We start from the raw sequence: 16,346 nt of genomic DNA on the forward strand, positions 1-16,346 counted from the left end.
AAACGATGGTTCCATGCTATCCATGTGGGGTTACATGCCCACCAAGTTTCGTGTACCCCGGTCTTTCAGTGTCCCGGGAATCATTGACGGAAATTTGGGCATGCGAAAAAGAAAAAAAAAATTAAAAAAAAAAAAAAATCTGACTAAACCTATATGACCGCCGCTTCGCTGCGCGGCGGTCATAATAAATGGCTTTTTTTTTAATTTAGTGATGAAATGACCTCTCTGCGCTCTATATCTGTGACACGAACTGATCTGACCTGACTTGACCCGAGTTTGCGTGTTAGCCTGTGTGCCTATGTTGTATGCACTCATAATGGTTCTCTACAACATCTTTTTTAACTGCATTGCCATGAACAAAGTAAAAAAAGCAAAAACGGGGTTTCTTTGTTGAACAAATTGGGATGCAATGTGAGCCTTGAATTGGATGCCACGCAGGAATTTGCTAGGATCTCAGAACCGGATTATGAACATGCTTTGCCATAGAGAAACACACGATAAAGTTGGATTATAAACATGCTTTGTCACAAAAACAGACAAAAACGTGGGGTAAGTCCAGCTATATGAAGTTATTATTTTGCTGTCACTTCGTCTGTTGTATAACCCAGAAGGATATACATGGTACCAATGGATAGCCCTGTGTCTCCTCTTTCATCTGATATGCTTGCCATATCTATGCGATCACGGGTTCGCGAGTAATTCAAACGAGAGTAATGGGTGCGCAGGTAAACGCAAAGAACTGTAGACTGTAAATATGATGCAGTTTGATTTAATTTAATGATTTTTTCCCCCATACCCATACTTGATCGTACAGGCAAGTGCGTAGTCTCGTTGGAAAGCCCCACTTCTGCTCTGTCACGCATTAAAGGTTTCATCTCGCTGCGATGAACAGTTCCGGAGCAATGTAACAAAGAATAAATGTTGTGTTTTTGGAGCACTTTGCGTCAATCGGGTTCTAAAAAATTAACGCTAAAATTAACGTATGCTTGGTCCTTACTGCATCGTGATTAATGTTATGGCTGACAGCCCTATTACAAACATAACGTTAACCGTCTCCTTGCTTAACTAGTTGTAACTGTTACTGTAACTAGCTAGCTGAAGTTTACTGGCGTATAGATGTAGCAAACCATGTTCAATCTTTCTGTCAATTAACATTAGCCTAACTTCATTGAGTAGGCTAAATGCCAAACTCCGATGTTGATCCGTCATCACTGCACCCTCGATTGACGTTTAGGCTACCACAGTAGCCTAAATATGTGCGGATTCTTTTAACTCTTTTGAACTCAGATCCGCTGTTTATAAGGCCATAGCATAGGGCCTACATATGTACAGATGTAGCCTACTGTTTGTACAACAGGACAGGAGCACGCAAAATAAATATATCATTCAATCTCTATGGACGAAATTCTCGCTCGACCCACCGGCAAACGCGCTGAGACCAGGTCGGGGACCCCTTAGTGGCTCGGGGCTCCAAACAGTTGCCTGCCTTGCCTGTTGACAAGGTGCGCCTCTGATTGTGCCTAAGTACTTGTACTCGACTACATTCACAACATCCTCACCATTTTTAACCATACACTGGGGGGACTGGCTCCCAGTTCTGTACTGTAGTCTATTATTATTTGCTTTGTTTTCTGTATATTTAGAAGAAGACAGCTGGACCTACACCATTTCGCAAATTGATCCACCCAGGCCCTGTAGTTGGTCTCCTCGCTATTCTGTATTAACCCCACTATTGCTGTGTCATCTGCAGATTTTATGAGTTATGTAAACGCTTTAAAAATGCCGAAGAGCCCCAGTGTGATAGGCTGGTTGCTGTCATGTGACACATCATTGTTAAATCATGATTGACAATTAAATAAATCATTGTTCACAACACGTTATGGTTAAATTATCGAAATGAATGCGATGGTGATACAATCCTGCTTTTCAATTAGTTGACATGGTGTTTGACATTACATTATAATGAGGTCAGTTTCATGTAATAAGCTATTTGTTTCTTTGGGTCTGGGTAATTGAAATTAGCAATATCTTAGTTCAATTCAATGTCTTATAATGGTAAAAGATGTGGACAAATACATGATAATTAGCCAAATAAATCGTTGTTCACGACACGTTATGGTTAAATTATTGGAATGAGTGTGATGGTGATACAATCCTGCTTTTCAATTAGTTGAGATGTTGTTTGACATTCAATTATAAGCAGGTCAGTTTCACGTAATAAGCTATTTGTTTCTTTGGGTCTGGGTAATTCATGTGACAAAAAATTCTGTTATAGGCTACTACCGTTTTTCTGAAAAACAAAGCAGTACAACAACATTTCTATCTCCAAAATAATGCATTGTATGCATGTGTGTACTACGTAGTGCATGAAACCTTTAATGTTCAAAGTAGCCTATACTGATTTTCCTGCATAAGAACTACAAATACTCCTCCAAAATTACAGTGTTGACACTTGAAGTTGTGGAGTTATATTTTAGTAGCCTATTCTATAATAGCATAAATACCCACATCGGTTTTACCCTTGTCTCACCTGTATACAACATATGTCTATGAATTGCAGTAGTGATCAAATGAAAAAGGAAAGAAATGTGTCCTGATGTGTTGTTTAGGGATGGTCCTGCAATGTTTTCTCGACATATCTTTATGTCTTTTTTTTCTCCCCTCTACTTATGTTTTCACAGATCCTTGCTCCTGATATCCTGATGTATGGGATGCACTTCATTATATGACTCCAACAGAACACTCACAGAAAGGAGAGTGGTGTCAAACTACAAGACAGCCAGCATGTAAGCAAGGCCTTGTTTGTCCTTGTTTGGCTACTCATTTGTCTACTTCCTGAAGAGGCTGAAGCATGCTGGCCTTGACATCTCAGTCACACTAGTGTGCCCCGGCACAGTGGTTGAAAAACACTGACCTAAACCATATATTTTCTGAAAGCCTATAGCCTCTAGATGTCAATTAATATACATTAAGACATGTCCCACCTTTCTACTGACTTTGACAATATACAAAATAGTGCCATGTATACATTTATATCCTCCAAAGTTTGCAGGAAGGTGGGCCATGGCTTTAAGAAAATATATGGTTTGCATGGCTGAAACTGCTTTGCCTTTGTGTTGGAGCTCAAAATGTTCTAAACATATCTTAAATTTCTCTCTTCTACTTATGTTTTCACAGATCCTCGCTCCTGATATCCTGATGTATGCATTCCATTTCATTATATGACTCCAACAGGACACCTACACAAAGGAGCTGTTAAAGCAGTGTCCTTCTACAAACAACAAGACAGCGAGCATGTAAACAAGGCCTTGTTTGTCCACTTCCTGAAGGGGCTGAAGTATGCTGGCCTTGACACCTCAGTCCTTGCTTCCATTTACAGCTGTGTTGTGGAGCGCATTCTCACATCCTATGGTCTGCAGCGGGTGGTGTCATCGCGTTATTTATCATCGTTTGTGTAAATCTTACACATCTTACACAAAAGTCTAAAATAATCTAAACTTCATTCACTCTCCATGTATAGATCAAGATAGACTTGCAGAACAGGCTGCAGGGCAACAGTCTGATAGCCTGCATGAAAGCATAAATGGTCCGCACTTGTTAAAGAGTGCAATTATCAAAGGGCCCTTGAATTGTGTTTTTTTAAACCAAGGAGGATGGCTGTAGCGATGCTGTCAGCTCTGCCATAAGCAGTGACTGTGATTACGTTTGCACATTTTGAAAATGTTGTTTTTCTTTCTTTTGCATTCTTTTCCACTTCATTGTTGTATAGTTCGTATAATGTTTGTTAAAGTTGCACATATTAATTCACTGTTCTTATTTGTAAAAAATTGTATAGTGTGGTATAGTTTGTATGGTGGAGTCTATTGTATCGTACAAACAAGAACACCCCACCCCACCATACCACTTTGACTAACCCATTTTCTGCGGGAAACCCTGGAGGCTTTCTACAGGTATTTTGTGAAACATAGGGGTTGCTATGGTAGTGGTTGCTAAGCTATTGCTAGGGTAACTGAGAAGGTTGCTATGGTGTTGCTACAGGATATATAGTGGTTGCTATGCAGGTTTATAGGGTAATCATGTTGGTTGCTAGGTTGGTGATAGAGTAACTGAGAAGGGTGCTAGGGTGTTGCTAGAGTAGATATGGAGGTGGCTATACTAAATTAAGTGGTTGCTATGCTGGTTGCTAGGGTAATTGAGATGGTTGCGAGGCTAGTCATGTTGGTTGACTATCAAAGTGGTTGCTAGGTTGGCATTGTACAGGTGGTTGCTAGGTTGTTGATAGGGTAACCAAGAAGGTTGCTAGGGTGTTGCTAGGGTAGATATGGTGGTTGCTATTCCAAATAAAGTGGTTGCTATGCTGGTTGCAAGGTTAATCATGTTGGTTGCAATGGTGGTTGCTCGGTTGACATTGTGGTGGTAGTTGTGAGGTTGTTGGTAGGGTAATTAATATGGTTGCTAGGTTGTTGCTATGGTTCGTATGTTGGTTGCTAGGTTGTTGCTAGGGTAACTTAGAAGAATTTTGTTCAGGTAATACATTTTGGCCTACACTATTAAGGGACATCTGAATTGACCATCTAAACCATATATTTTCTTAAAGCCTATAGTCTGTAGATGTCAATTAATATGAATTAAGACATGTCCAACATTCCTACTTACTTTGGTGCATCATATAGGCTTAAGCAATACTGCTATTTTTGCTCTTAGACTATAAAAATCCATAATCACTTTAAAAACGCTAACTGATTACAATAGTTTGAAAGTCATTTTCTTTAAATCATGCTTGAAATTGTAACCATATTCTTTATTGAGTTATGTTAACCCTTACAAGCCCGACCGTTCTAATTTCGTTAAAATTTTAACGATGACCAATCATCTAATATCTCAGCTGTCCAATGACTGATTTTATTTCTGAAATCTTCCCCGTAATGCTGACAACATAAGCTTCAATTTGATATGATTGGTTAAGGGGTTTATGGCGCGAAATGTTTTGGATACTTGAAGATGAGTCGTGAAAAAAACTTTTCACTTCAGTCGTACATTTTAACATGGACCGCCAGATGCCACCTGCACTTCGTTGGAGTTTACCTCGACTGGAAACCACACAGCTGGATAAACTGAGGTAATATATATTTTACATCGTTTCTAGTTATGGTTAATCTTAATTTGTAGTCATAAAATCATGTTATTTGACAGTAATATGCTTTCTCATCAGCGTCAACATTATGGCATAGCGGGGGCTAAGTGCATCGTCATGTAACTTTAGCTAGCTGCATTACTCTGAACTGCTTGCAGTATTCTCGTTTGCTTTTTATATCAGTTATTTTCATTTGACAATTTCATTTAAAAACCTGTTAGTATATAACCTGTAAGTAAGTTTGTTTTCTAGTACCAATTTGCTTGTTAGGTAAGCATTATATTGGCAAGTCAGTATAGCATACCAAAGCTGAATAAATCAATGGGCGCCGCGTTTCTAAGTTGCGTTCTCTTACATGAAATAAGTTGAGCGATATTTTTACTCCTCTCAATATGTAGTTGTAGAAAACAAGATGTGAAATCACGGATTCTGTCAGAAATGTAGTGCTAATTAACGTATTGCCTCTCATCGGGTTGTTACCTCGCTAGGCAGTTTGTAGTGAACTGTTTTACCTTGCTTCTAAATGACAAACATCAGACGTGCTTGTCTCAACATTTTCTAAGATGGCATGACTTGATATTCTACTCTTCTCAATATGTAGTTTTATAGAAAACATGATGTGAAATCACATATTATGTCAGAAATGTCATTATTGCATTTAAGCAGTTAGTTACTAGGTGAAATGTAATCTGTCTTTATCTTAATGCCAGCCAGGCAATCAGATTTAGGGTAGCTAAACCCATGTGTAATAAAATGACTTTTCATACTTCTAAATATTTTTGAGTTACTGAAAATGCTTCAATAGTTTAGGCTACCTCTTCTTGTGTATGTATGTGCACACACGCACACATCTGTAGTTTTGTGATTTTATTTTTTTAATTAATAAATGTATTACATTTGTATGATTTTACTGTTGTTTCAGATGGAGGATGACAAGACCTACACAGACCTCCTTGCAGGCCTGAAGAGGTGGCTGACTGCTGATGAGCTTGCGCTCACAGTGTTGAAGACCATGTGAGGATGGAGGAAGAAGGTATAGATTTAGGTGGCGTGCGTAGGGTGGTGTAGACTGCCACTAAAACACTGTGAAATAGACTTGTTATGTTGATTTTTATGTTGTTGTCCCAGGCATATGTGGTTTTACCAACCGGAACGGGTGGGAGGTTGTGCTTAGTAGGCCGTTGTATGCAAACACACAGTGCAGGGGCATGGGACGAAGAGACCCCAGAAGAGTTTCACAGTTTTCTGGGATTGATCATTGACATGGGACTTCACTTCCCTCCCTAATATCCATTGCTACTGGGGAACCAAGTCTCTGAAGGGATCAGGGAGCGTTGACCAAATGAGAAATACATATTGTGTACACTTTTCTCCATTGACATTGCTGTTTCAGTAGTTTCTTATTATTTCAAGTTTGGCAATGCAGAATCTGGTGTTGAACCTAGGTTTGGTAGCTACAGCCAGAAAGATTTTGGCGAAAATCTATCACAACAGCTGGCAGGCATTTCCGTCAAAATTTCAGCCTCGCCTTCAGCTGCTCCAACTACTGCGTTTCGTTATGAGTCATAGGTCCTCTGTGTTTAACCTTCAGGTTCCCCACCCCACCTTTCCCTATCCTCCTCTGTGTGTGTGTGTGTGTGTGTGTGTGTGAGTTTGTGTTTATATGTGTGTATGTGTTTATTCTCAACAGGCTTGTTCTATGTAATCCACTTTCAAATGTTTAGACACATTGATTTTTGAGTGATGTTGAAGTTGATTGTATTCCTAGCTTTTCATAAATAATACATTTTATAGATGTATATCATTTTCATATTACACTAATTTATATAAGGAAGTTGTATCTGTTGAATCAAATGTATTCTATGTCTCTTCAGAATTGATCTTCAATAAATATACAGTATACTTACTTCCTGTATTACTGGTAAGGTACATGTTTTTCTTTTATATATCATTATTGTTGACTGTAGCATTTGCTTATATACAAATAAATGGTTTATTCTTATGGACCAAATAAATCTAAACCATTGTGTCTGACTTCATTATTAGTTTTTATGCATACTTTTATGTTTTTGGTGAGAAAGAGAATGTGAATTCTGTCAACATTCTAAATCCCGTTTCCTGCATTTTTTTACACTTATCACTTAATTTATCATAACTTTTGAAAGGTTAATGATATTCCAATTCAGTCTTTTTTGTTAAATAGCCCACAACTTGCTGAACATGTCATACACTCTATATTTTTCTCTATCTCGTATAGAAATATGATGAAAATTCATTTTTATGCGAATGAAATTCAATTTTAACGAATTTCGGTATACATTTGGAGAGGATTTTCAAAGACTGTTCATTACTATATCAACATTACCATATGTATTTTACATCATTTGATAGAACTGACCCTTCTGATTACAATGGTATGGGTAACGCTTTAGAATAACATGTGCTTATTAGGCGTTAACAGTGCATAATAAGCAGTTAACAATTCATAACTAACAGCTAGCTAACTGTTCATAACATTAAGTAACTGTTAACATGCAGCTTGTAAGTGTTTATAAGCAGCCTTTTAAGTTACTTACAAGCATATTTGTTAACAGTTGACGTGCAGCCTGTAACTGTTAACAAGCAGCATGTTAATGCTAGTTAATGGTGTATAAGATAAAAGGGTGGATAACTAATACGCTTATAAGACCTTTCTTAACCTTTTGTAGTAAATTTTGCAGCCCCCCAATCTAAAGCGAGGTCCACGTAGCCTATAGTTCCACAAGCCCAACCTTCTATCTCTATATATTTACTGTATCTATCTATCTAACTCGGTTAAGCTGTGAGAAATGCACCTTCAAAATTGCTGCAGCGAGCAGGATTTGAACCCCGATCTCCTGCATCGTGAATTGCCGCGCTACTTACTGAGCCACATTCCTACCTATTATAACGACGAAATTGTTAATCTTGATTCTATATTCCGATAATGTTCTATATCATACAAGTTATGTTTTTTACAAATATGTTTCTGATGGAAAAGTGGTGTTTCATTTCCATAATCTTTATTGAGCGAACGCTTAAAACAGTCAGTTTGTCAGCAGTCTAAAGATATTATGCCAGATTTGTATAGTTTGGTTACCTAGCAACCGAGGCTTATAGACGACAAGTGGGTGCGTTCAAAGCAAAGATTCTAGAACAGAGCTCTGTTCTAGAATCTTTGGTTCAAAGTCGCAAACATTAGGCGAACGTTCGCGATGGATTTGAAACATGTTTCAGTTTGCCTTCAGTTTTCCATGAATGTCTGCGAACGTAGTTCTCCACAAACGTTACAAGACTTTGAACGCACCCACTTGTCGTCTATAAGCCTCGGTTGCTAGGTAACCAAACTATACAAATCTGGCATAATATCTTTAGACTGCTGACAAACTGACTGTTTTATGCGTTCGCTCAATAAAGATTATGGAAATGAAACACCACTTTTCCATCAGAAACATATTTGTAAAAAACATAACTTGTATGATATAGAACATTATCGGAATATAGAATCAAGATTAACAATTTCGTCGTTATAATAGGTAGGAATGTGGCTCAGTAAGTAGCGCGGCAATTCACGACGCAGGAGATCGGTGTTCAAATCCTGCTCGCTGCAGCAATTTTGAAGGTGCATTTCTCACAGCTTAACCGAGTTAGATAGATAGATACAGTAAATATATAGAGATAGAAGGTTGGGCTTGTGGAACTATAGGCTACGTGGACCTCGCTTTAGATTGGGGGGCTGCAAAATTTACTACAAAAGGTTAAGAAAGGTCTTATAAGCGTATTAGTTATCCACCCTTTTATCTTATACACCATTAACTAGCATTAACATGCTGCTTGTTAACAGTTACAGGCTGCACGTCAACTGTTAACAAATATGCTTGTAAGTAACTTAAAAGGCTGCTTATAAACACTTACAAGCTGCATGTTAACAGTTACTTAATGTTATGAACAGTTACTGTAGCTAGCTGTTAGTTATGAATTGTTAACTGCTTATTATGCACTGTTAACGCCTAATAAGCACATGTTATTCTAAAGCGTTACCATGGTATGTATATCCCATTGATGGTATGTATTATACTCAAGAAATAAGGTTTTTTGTGTAAGGAGGTCATCCAGCACCAAAAATGGAATGTTCGGCACGGGCACGAAAGGGTTAATTGACTATAATACTATTGTATTGTCATCCTTCTTTGGGACTTGAGTACTTCAATATCCCCTTCGTGTATCAATGTACATTAAAGCATCTTTGATAGTAAAGGACTCTCCATGTAAATAATTACTTGAATTGTCTTTCACTTGTACTGGTTCTATATGTTTGGACCACTGATTGACTGCACTCTGGTTTTCATCAGCAAGGTCAAGGCTTAAATTAACCTCAGATAAGTCTGTTTTCATCACATGCATTATATGTGCTAATGTTGTGAAGTAATTGGTGTGACCCTACAAAGGCCTGTCTGACCTATGACCTAATAACCTAGGGTTAGTAAATATGGGATCGGAGTGAAATTACCTCACACATTCAGAAACCTCAAAGTGAAATGACCTCACACATCCAGGAAGCTACAGCAATACAAACTCAGCTACAGGTCTCAAATACGGCAAACCAGTTGCCAATTTCTATGCCCTTTATATCAATTTGTGCCACATGTTATTAGTTGAAAATTACTGGTGTAAGCTTATCTGACCTGTCTGACCTTTGCAATTCATGGACATGTACACATTGGTTTCACATTTCTAACAAGAATATGACTGATTAAATTTGACATGTAACATCCTTGGATGACACAAAATATAGTGAAATGGACTCAACCCTACAAATCCTTTTTTTTTTTTTTCAATCTTTGGCTCCGCCTCCTGGCAACACACAAGCAGCTATATTTGAGTATGTAGGTAAATCGCATCTCACATATTCACAGACTCTATAGCACCCCCTAGAAATCCAATATTTCCTATATTTGGCTCCGCCTCCTGGCAACACACAAGTCATTAGATGTCCCAAATTTGACAAACTAGTTTGTTATCATCCCGTGTATCAAAATATGTGCCACATGTTGGTACTATCTTGAATTAACTGGTGTAATCCTATCAAGGCCTGTCTGACCTATGCAAATTATGGCCATCTAAACCTAGGGTTAGCATTTCTAACTTGCATACCTCATAAACAGACTAAATTTGGCATGTGATATCTATCTATGACATAAAATATATGAGATACGTAAAATCACACCTCACACATTCATAGACTCTATAGCGCCCCCTAGAAATCTACATTTTCCAATCTTTGGCTCCGCCTCCTGACAACATACAAGCAGCTAGAGGTCTCAAATTTGACAAACACGTTTGTTATCATTCCCTGTATCAAAATATGTGCCACATGTTGACATTTCATGAAATAATGGGTGTGACACTTACCTAGGCCTGTCTGGCCATATGGGTGTCTCAATTGTAGTTTCTGAGTATGTCCGGTGCATCAAACTTGCCATGGCAGGTAAGATCAGTGAAATTGGGTTTATTTCAGCACAGCACACCTCTGTGTATCATATTCAATCAAAATATGGATGTTTTAATGGTTTGTTTATGATTTAATAACTTTTGTTGGTCAACATCTGTCAAAAAATGCTCTCTGAATGGCCATTTCTGAAGATTTCTTGTGCATCAAAATTCCCACCGCACCTAAGATAAGTGAAATTGGGTTTATTTCAGCACAACACACATCTGTGTATCAAGATCAATCAAAATATGTAAGTTTGTGATTGCTTTAAACAGGGGGTTGTCCAATACACATAAAACAAACAGCAAAGGTATATGCTAATACAAAGCAGCACTACAGGCACTAAATAATAATTTACATTTGATCAGATTCACTTTTATTGTCATTGTGCAGAGTAAAAGTACAAACAGGGTTCCCACTCTAAGTCAAATGTAAAATTCTATGACTTCTTCCTGACAAAACACCTGAATTTCCATGACTTACAATATACCGACCAATGATTTCAGAGCACCCGCATCAAGAGTCTTTTACTTTTTTAGAGCGGGAGATGAATAAATAGGCATTGAATTAACACAGTTGGGCTACTCAAGCAAGCTGTAATGCTAATAACCAGATATACACCAATACTCTGTGGAAATATGTTATGCATTTTGGCTAGTACATCATAAACTACTACGACAAAATTCCCTGATATTCCATGACTTTGCCCCCAAAATGATAAAAATTCCCTGACTTTCCATGTCTGGAATAGACTTCTATTACCTGTGGGAACCCTGTACAAAGCAAAAGTGCAATGTGATATACAAAGTATAGACAGATGGTGCATAGGCAGGACAAGAAATACTGTATAGTGTCGTGTAGACAGTAATATGCAGTTGGTTTACAGAAGGTGGTTTAGAGTAATATACATTAGATATAAATATGGGCAGTGTATTAACAGAACATATGAGAAAAACAGAATAAATATGGATATTCAGTATGAACCATATAGACAGATATGTGCAGTGTGGTAACAGTACCATTGTAGCGCAGAAACAGTAACATTATAAGAGCATGAAGAGCAGTAGAATATGGTTATGTATAATTGTAATTACAGTATGTGCATTTGTAAATAAATAACACTATGGGTGGGATAGGGTATTTGGGGGCTTAGTTGATTGGTTGTCACTGGTGGGGTATACTACGAAGCACGTTAGACATATCTAGGTTATATCTACATATACTCAGGGGTATATGTTAAGTGATACTACGATAGCAGTTATGTGATATATTTGTCAAACTAGGCTTCCAGCTCAGATCTGTGCGCGTTCTCGGTGTTGGGATGACGTTGGCCAATCGTGAAACGTGGAGACGCACAAGACCGCCTCTATTTAAAAACAATTACTTCCGCATTCATGAGCGATAGCTTAATCTACACTGCGGTAATTTTTTGTGTCTAACCTATAACATCAAATAAATCAACTGTCATCAGTTGTTGTATGGTATGCACGTCCATAGTGGGATATTTGCACGCACAGCACTATTAAAGCACATCCGAGATCCAAAATGTTAGTAGAGGTGGAGCTCCACCTGTACGATATATGACAGAATCCTACATGTGAGATAACTTCGTTTCTAAGACAATTGATTGGTCAGTGGGCGGTAGATTACACGATTTGAGCTATAACTTAGCACATAACCTCCTCCCGACCAGGTTTGGTTGACAGCATAAGATACCATGGTGATATAGAAAACAGATCCACTTTCGTGTCACAGCATACCCTGGCTTTGAGCGCAACATACCTCGCTAACCGACTAATCGAGATTCGTAGTATACACCACGGGATACAGAGCTAGTCCAGTCGGGTGACAGCCACAGAAAAGAAGCTTCCTCTGAACCTGCTGGTTCGGGTGCAGAGAGACCTGTAATAATAATAATAATAATAATAATAATAATAATAATAAAGACAGTAATATTTTTCAAGACCATAGAGAATGCTGTACTCCAGTCTTGAGGCGATGAGGGCATGGATGAGAATGATGCATTGTTGAGCCGTCTGGTCACAGTAACACAAGACCCATCCTGTCAGACTAGGCCAGAAGTCCCGTCACCGGAATGATGTAGAGGACTTTGAGACAGTCATGTGGCGCCTTTGACCAGTGGTCACAATACAGAGGACCCCTGGCCAGTCAATGAGCAGTGCTTGACAAACATCATGTGTAGAAGACCCATTTTCCAAAACGATGTAGACACCCATCTATTCTCAGGAGCAGTCCTTCTATAACGGGCAGGAACAGCTGCAGAAAAATCCCCGGGCTTTGCCTTGCTCCTTCCTGGCATGTCTTTCTGCTTTGGGGATAACCAAACAGCTGACAACCTGGAAATTAGAAATAGAGATAAAACAAGTGTACAAAGAAAGAAACTACAATCTCAGTGTATCTCTTGACATGTTCAAACATACTGATGACTATAAAGTCCACTTATAAAATGCAGGTCTATGCCTTTCATATAGTGCGCCAAAGTATTTAAGGAGGGTGGACCAAGTCCTAGTATGGTTTAGGTGGTTGAATCAGCTGTCCCTTAATAGTGTACGCCAAATTGTATCAACTGAACAATTTGTTTCTCGACCTACAATATGGGCCTATGTATGCTTTATCATATGCCAGAGTAAGTAGGAAGGTGGGAAATGTCTTAATTAATATTAATTGACATCTAGAGGCTATGGGTTTTCAGAAAATATGTGGTTTAGGTGGTCAATTCAGCTGTCCCTTAATATTATAGCCCAAGATGTATCAGCTGTCCAATGCGTTTCTCGATCTACAATATAGGCCTATATACGCCTTATGATATGTCAAAGTCAGTAGGAAGGTGGGACATGTCTTAATATATATTAATTGACATCTATAGGCTATAGGCTTTCAGAAAATATATGGTTTAGGTGGTCAATTCAGCTGTCCCTTAATATTATAGCCCAAGATGTATCAGCTGTACAATGTGTTTCTCGATCTACATTATGGGCCTATGTACGCCTTATGATGCACCAAAGTCAGTAGGAAGGTGGGGCATGTCTTAATGTATATTAATTGACATCTAGAGGCTATAGGCTTTCAGAAAATATATGCTTTAGGTGGTCAATTCAGCTGTCCCTTAATAGTATAGCCCAAGATGTATCCGCTGTACAATGCGTTTCTCGATCTACAATATGGGCCTATGTACGCCTTATGATATGTCAAAGTCAGTAGGAAGGTGGGACATGTCTTAATGTATATTAATTGACATCTAGAGGTTATAGGCTTTCAGAAAATATATGGTTTAGGTGGTCAATTCAGCTGTCCCTTAATATTATAGCCCTAGATGTATCAGCTGTACAATGTGTTTCTTGATCTACATTATGGGCCTATGTACGCCTTATGATGCACCAAAGTCAGTAGGAAGGTGGGACATGTCTTAATGTATATTAATTGACATCTAGAGGCTATAGGCTTTCAGAAAATATATGATTTAGGTGGTCAATACAGCTGTCCCTTAATAGTATAGCCCAAGATGTATCAGCTGTACAATGCGTTTCTCGATCTACAATATGGGCCTATATTTAGCACAGCGACAACCATATCTAGCAAAATCACAGTAAAAGTAATGTAAAAGTGACGTAAAATACCTGCCAATTGTCCTCTGTATCCACCGCTGCAGTAGACCATGATGTGAGGATGCACTCCATAACACAGCTGTTAACCCTTAAAACCCGATTGACGCAAAGTGCGTCAAAAAACACACCCTTTCTTCTCTGTTACATTGCTCCGCGACTGTTCATCACAACGAGATAAAACCTTTATTTTATGACAGAGAAGAAGTGGGGCTTTCCAAAGAGACTACGCACTTGTATGTACGATCAAGTATGAAAATTTTAAAAAATCATGAAATTAAATAAAATTGCATCATATTTAAAGTCTATACTTTTCGGCGTTCACCTGCGCACCCATTACTCTCGTTTGAATTACTCGTGAACCCGTGATTGCATAGATATGGCAAGCATATCAGATGAAAGAGGAGAAACAGGGCTATCCATTGGTACCACGGATATCGATCTTTCTGGCTTATAAAAACAGACGAAGTGATTGCAAAATATTAACGTCATGTACACAAACCAACGCTGCACACCCATTACTCTCGGAGTAATTACTCGCGGACCCGTGATCGGATATATATGCCACGTATGTTAGATGAAAGAGGAGACACATAGCTATCATTTGATACCAAATACATCCTTCTGGGTTATAAAACAGACGAAGTGACAGCAAAATAATAACTTCATATAGCTCAACTTACCCCACGTTTTTGTCTGTTTTTGTGGCAAAGCATGTTTATAATCCAACGATATTGTGTGTTTCTCTATGGCAAAACATGTTCATAATCCGGTTTTGAGATCCTAGCAAATTCCTGCATGGCATCCAATGCAAGGCTCACATTGCATCCCAATTTGTTCAACAGAGAAACACCTTTTTTGCCTTTACTTTGTTCATGGCAATGCAGTAAAAAGTTGAGAATCATCATGAGTGCATACACCATAGTCACACATGCTAACAGGCAAACTTGGGTCAAGTCAGGTCAGATCAGTTCGTGTCACAGATATGGAGCGCAGAATGGTCATTTTTCATCGCTAAATAAAAAATGGCATTTATTTCCGTAAATCACACACCACATATTTCTGTAAATTGCTCAGCCCCAGAGTATCCCTCCAACATGGCAAATATATTGCCCGTTTCAGGACAGTCTGCCCTACACATACATGAAATGCATGTAGAGCTATGAGCTTGCTGTGGTGAGATACAGGTCAAAATATAAGAATTTTTATAATATGATTTTTATATTTTAATTCTTTAAAAATCGAAATAAAATCAGTGCTAGTACTAATACATGAAATGATGGATAGATCTGGATAGCCTAGACTCTGCTAAAAAAAAACAATATATAATATGTGTGTGTGGCACTTACAATGACCAGAATAAATCCTTATGAATAAAAGTAGTGAAAATGCCCTAAAAACAGCTTAGGGTTCTAAGGGTTAATGGAAGCAAGGAGGCCAGCATGCTTCAGCCTCTTCAGGAAGTAGACAAATGAGTAGCCAAACAAGGACAAACAAGGCCTTGCTTACATGCTGGCTGTCTTGTAGTTTGACACCACTCTCCTTTCTGTGAGTGTTCTGTTGGAGTCATATAATGAAGTGCATCCCATACATCAGGATATCAGGAGCAAGGATCTGTGAAAACATAAGTAGAGGGGAGAAAAAAAAGACATAAAGATATGTCGAGAAAACATTGCAGGACCATCCCTAAACAACACATCAGGACACATTTCTTTCCTTTTTCATTTGATCACTACTGCAATTCATAGACATATGTTGTATACAGGTGAGACAAAGGTAAAACCGATGTGGGTATTTATGCTATTATAGAATAGGCTACTAAAATATAACTCCACAATTTCAAGTGTCAACACTGTAGTTTTGGAGGAGTATTTGTAGTTCTTATGCAGGAAAATCAGTATAGGCTACTTTGGACATTAAAAGCTGCATGCACTACGTAGTACACACAAGCGTACAATGCATTACATGAATTACCCAGACCCAAAGAAACAAATAGCTTATTACGTGAAACTGACCTGCTTATAATTTAATGTCAAACACCATCTCAACTAATTGAAAAGCAGGATTGTATCACCATCGC

Source organism: Alosa sapidissima, chromosome 18 (assembly GCF_018492685.1).
Source record: "Alosa sapidissima isolate fAloSap1 chromosome 18, fAloSap1.pri, whole genome shotgun sequence".
In the NCBI taxonomy this organism is placed as follows: domain Eukaryota; kingdom Metazoa; phylum Chordata; class Actinopteri; order Clupeiformes; family Clupeidae; genus Alosa; species Alosa sapidissima.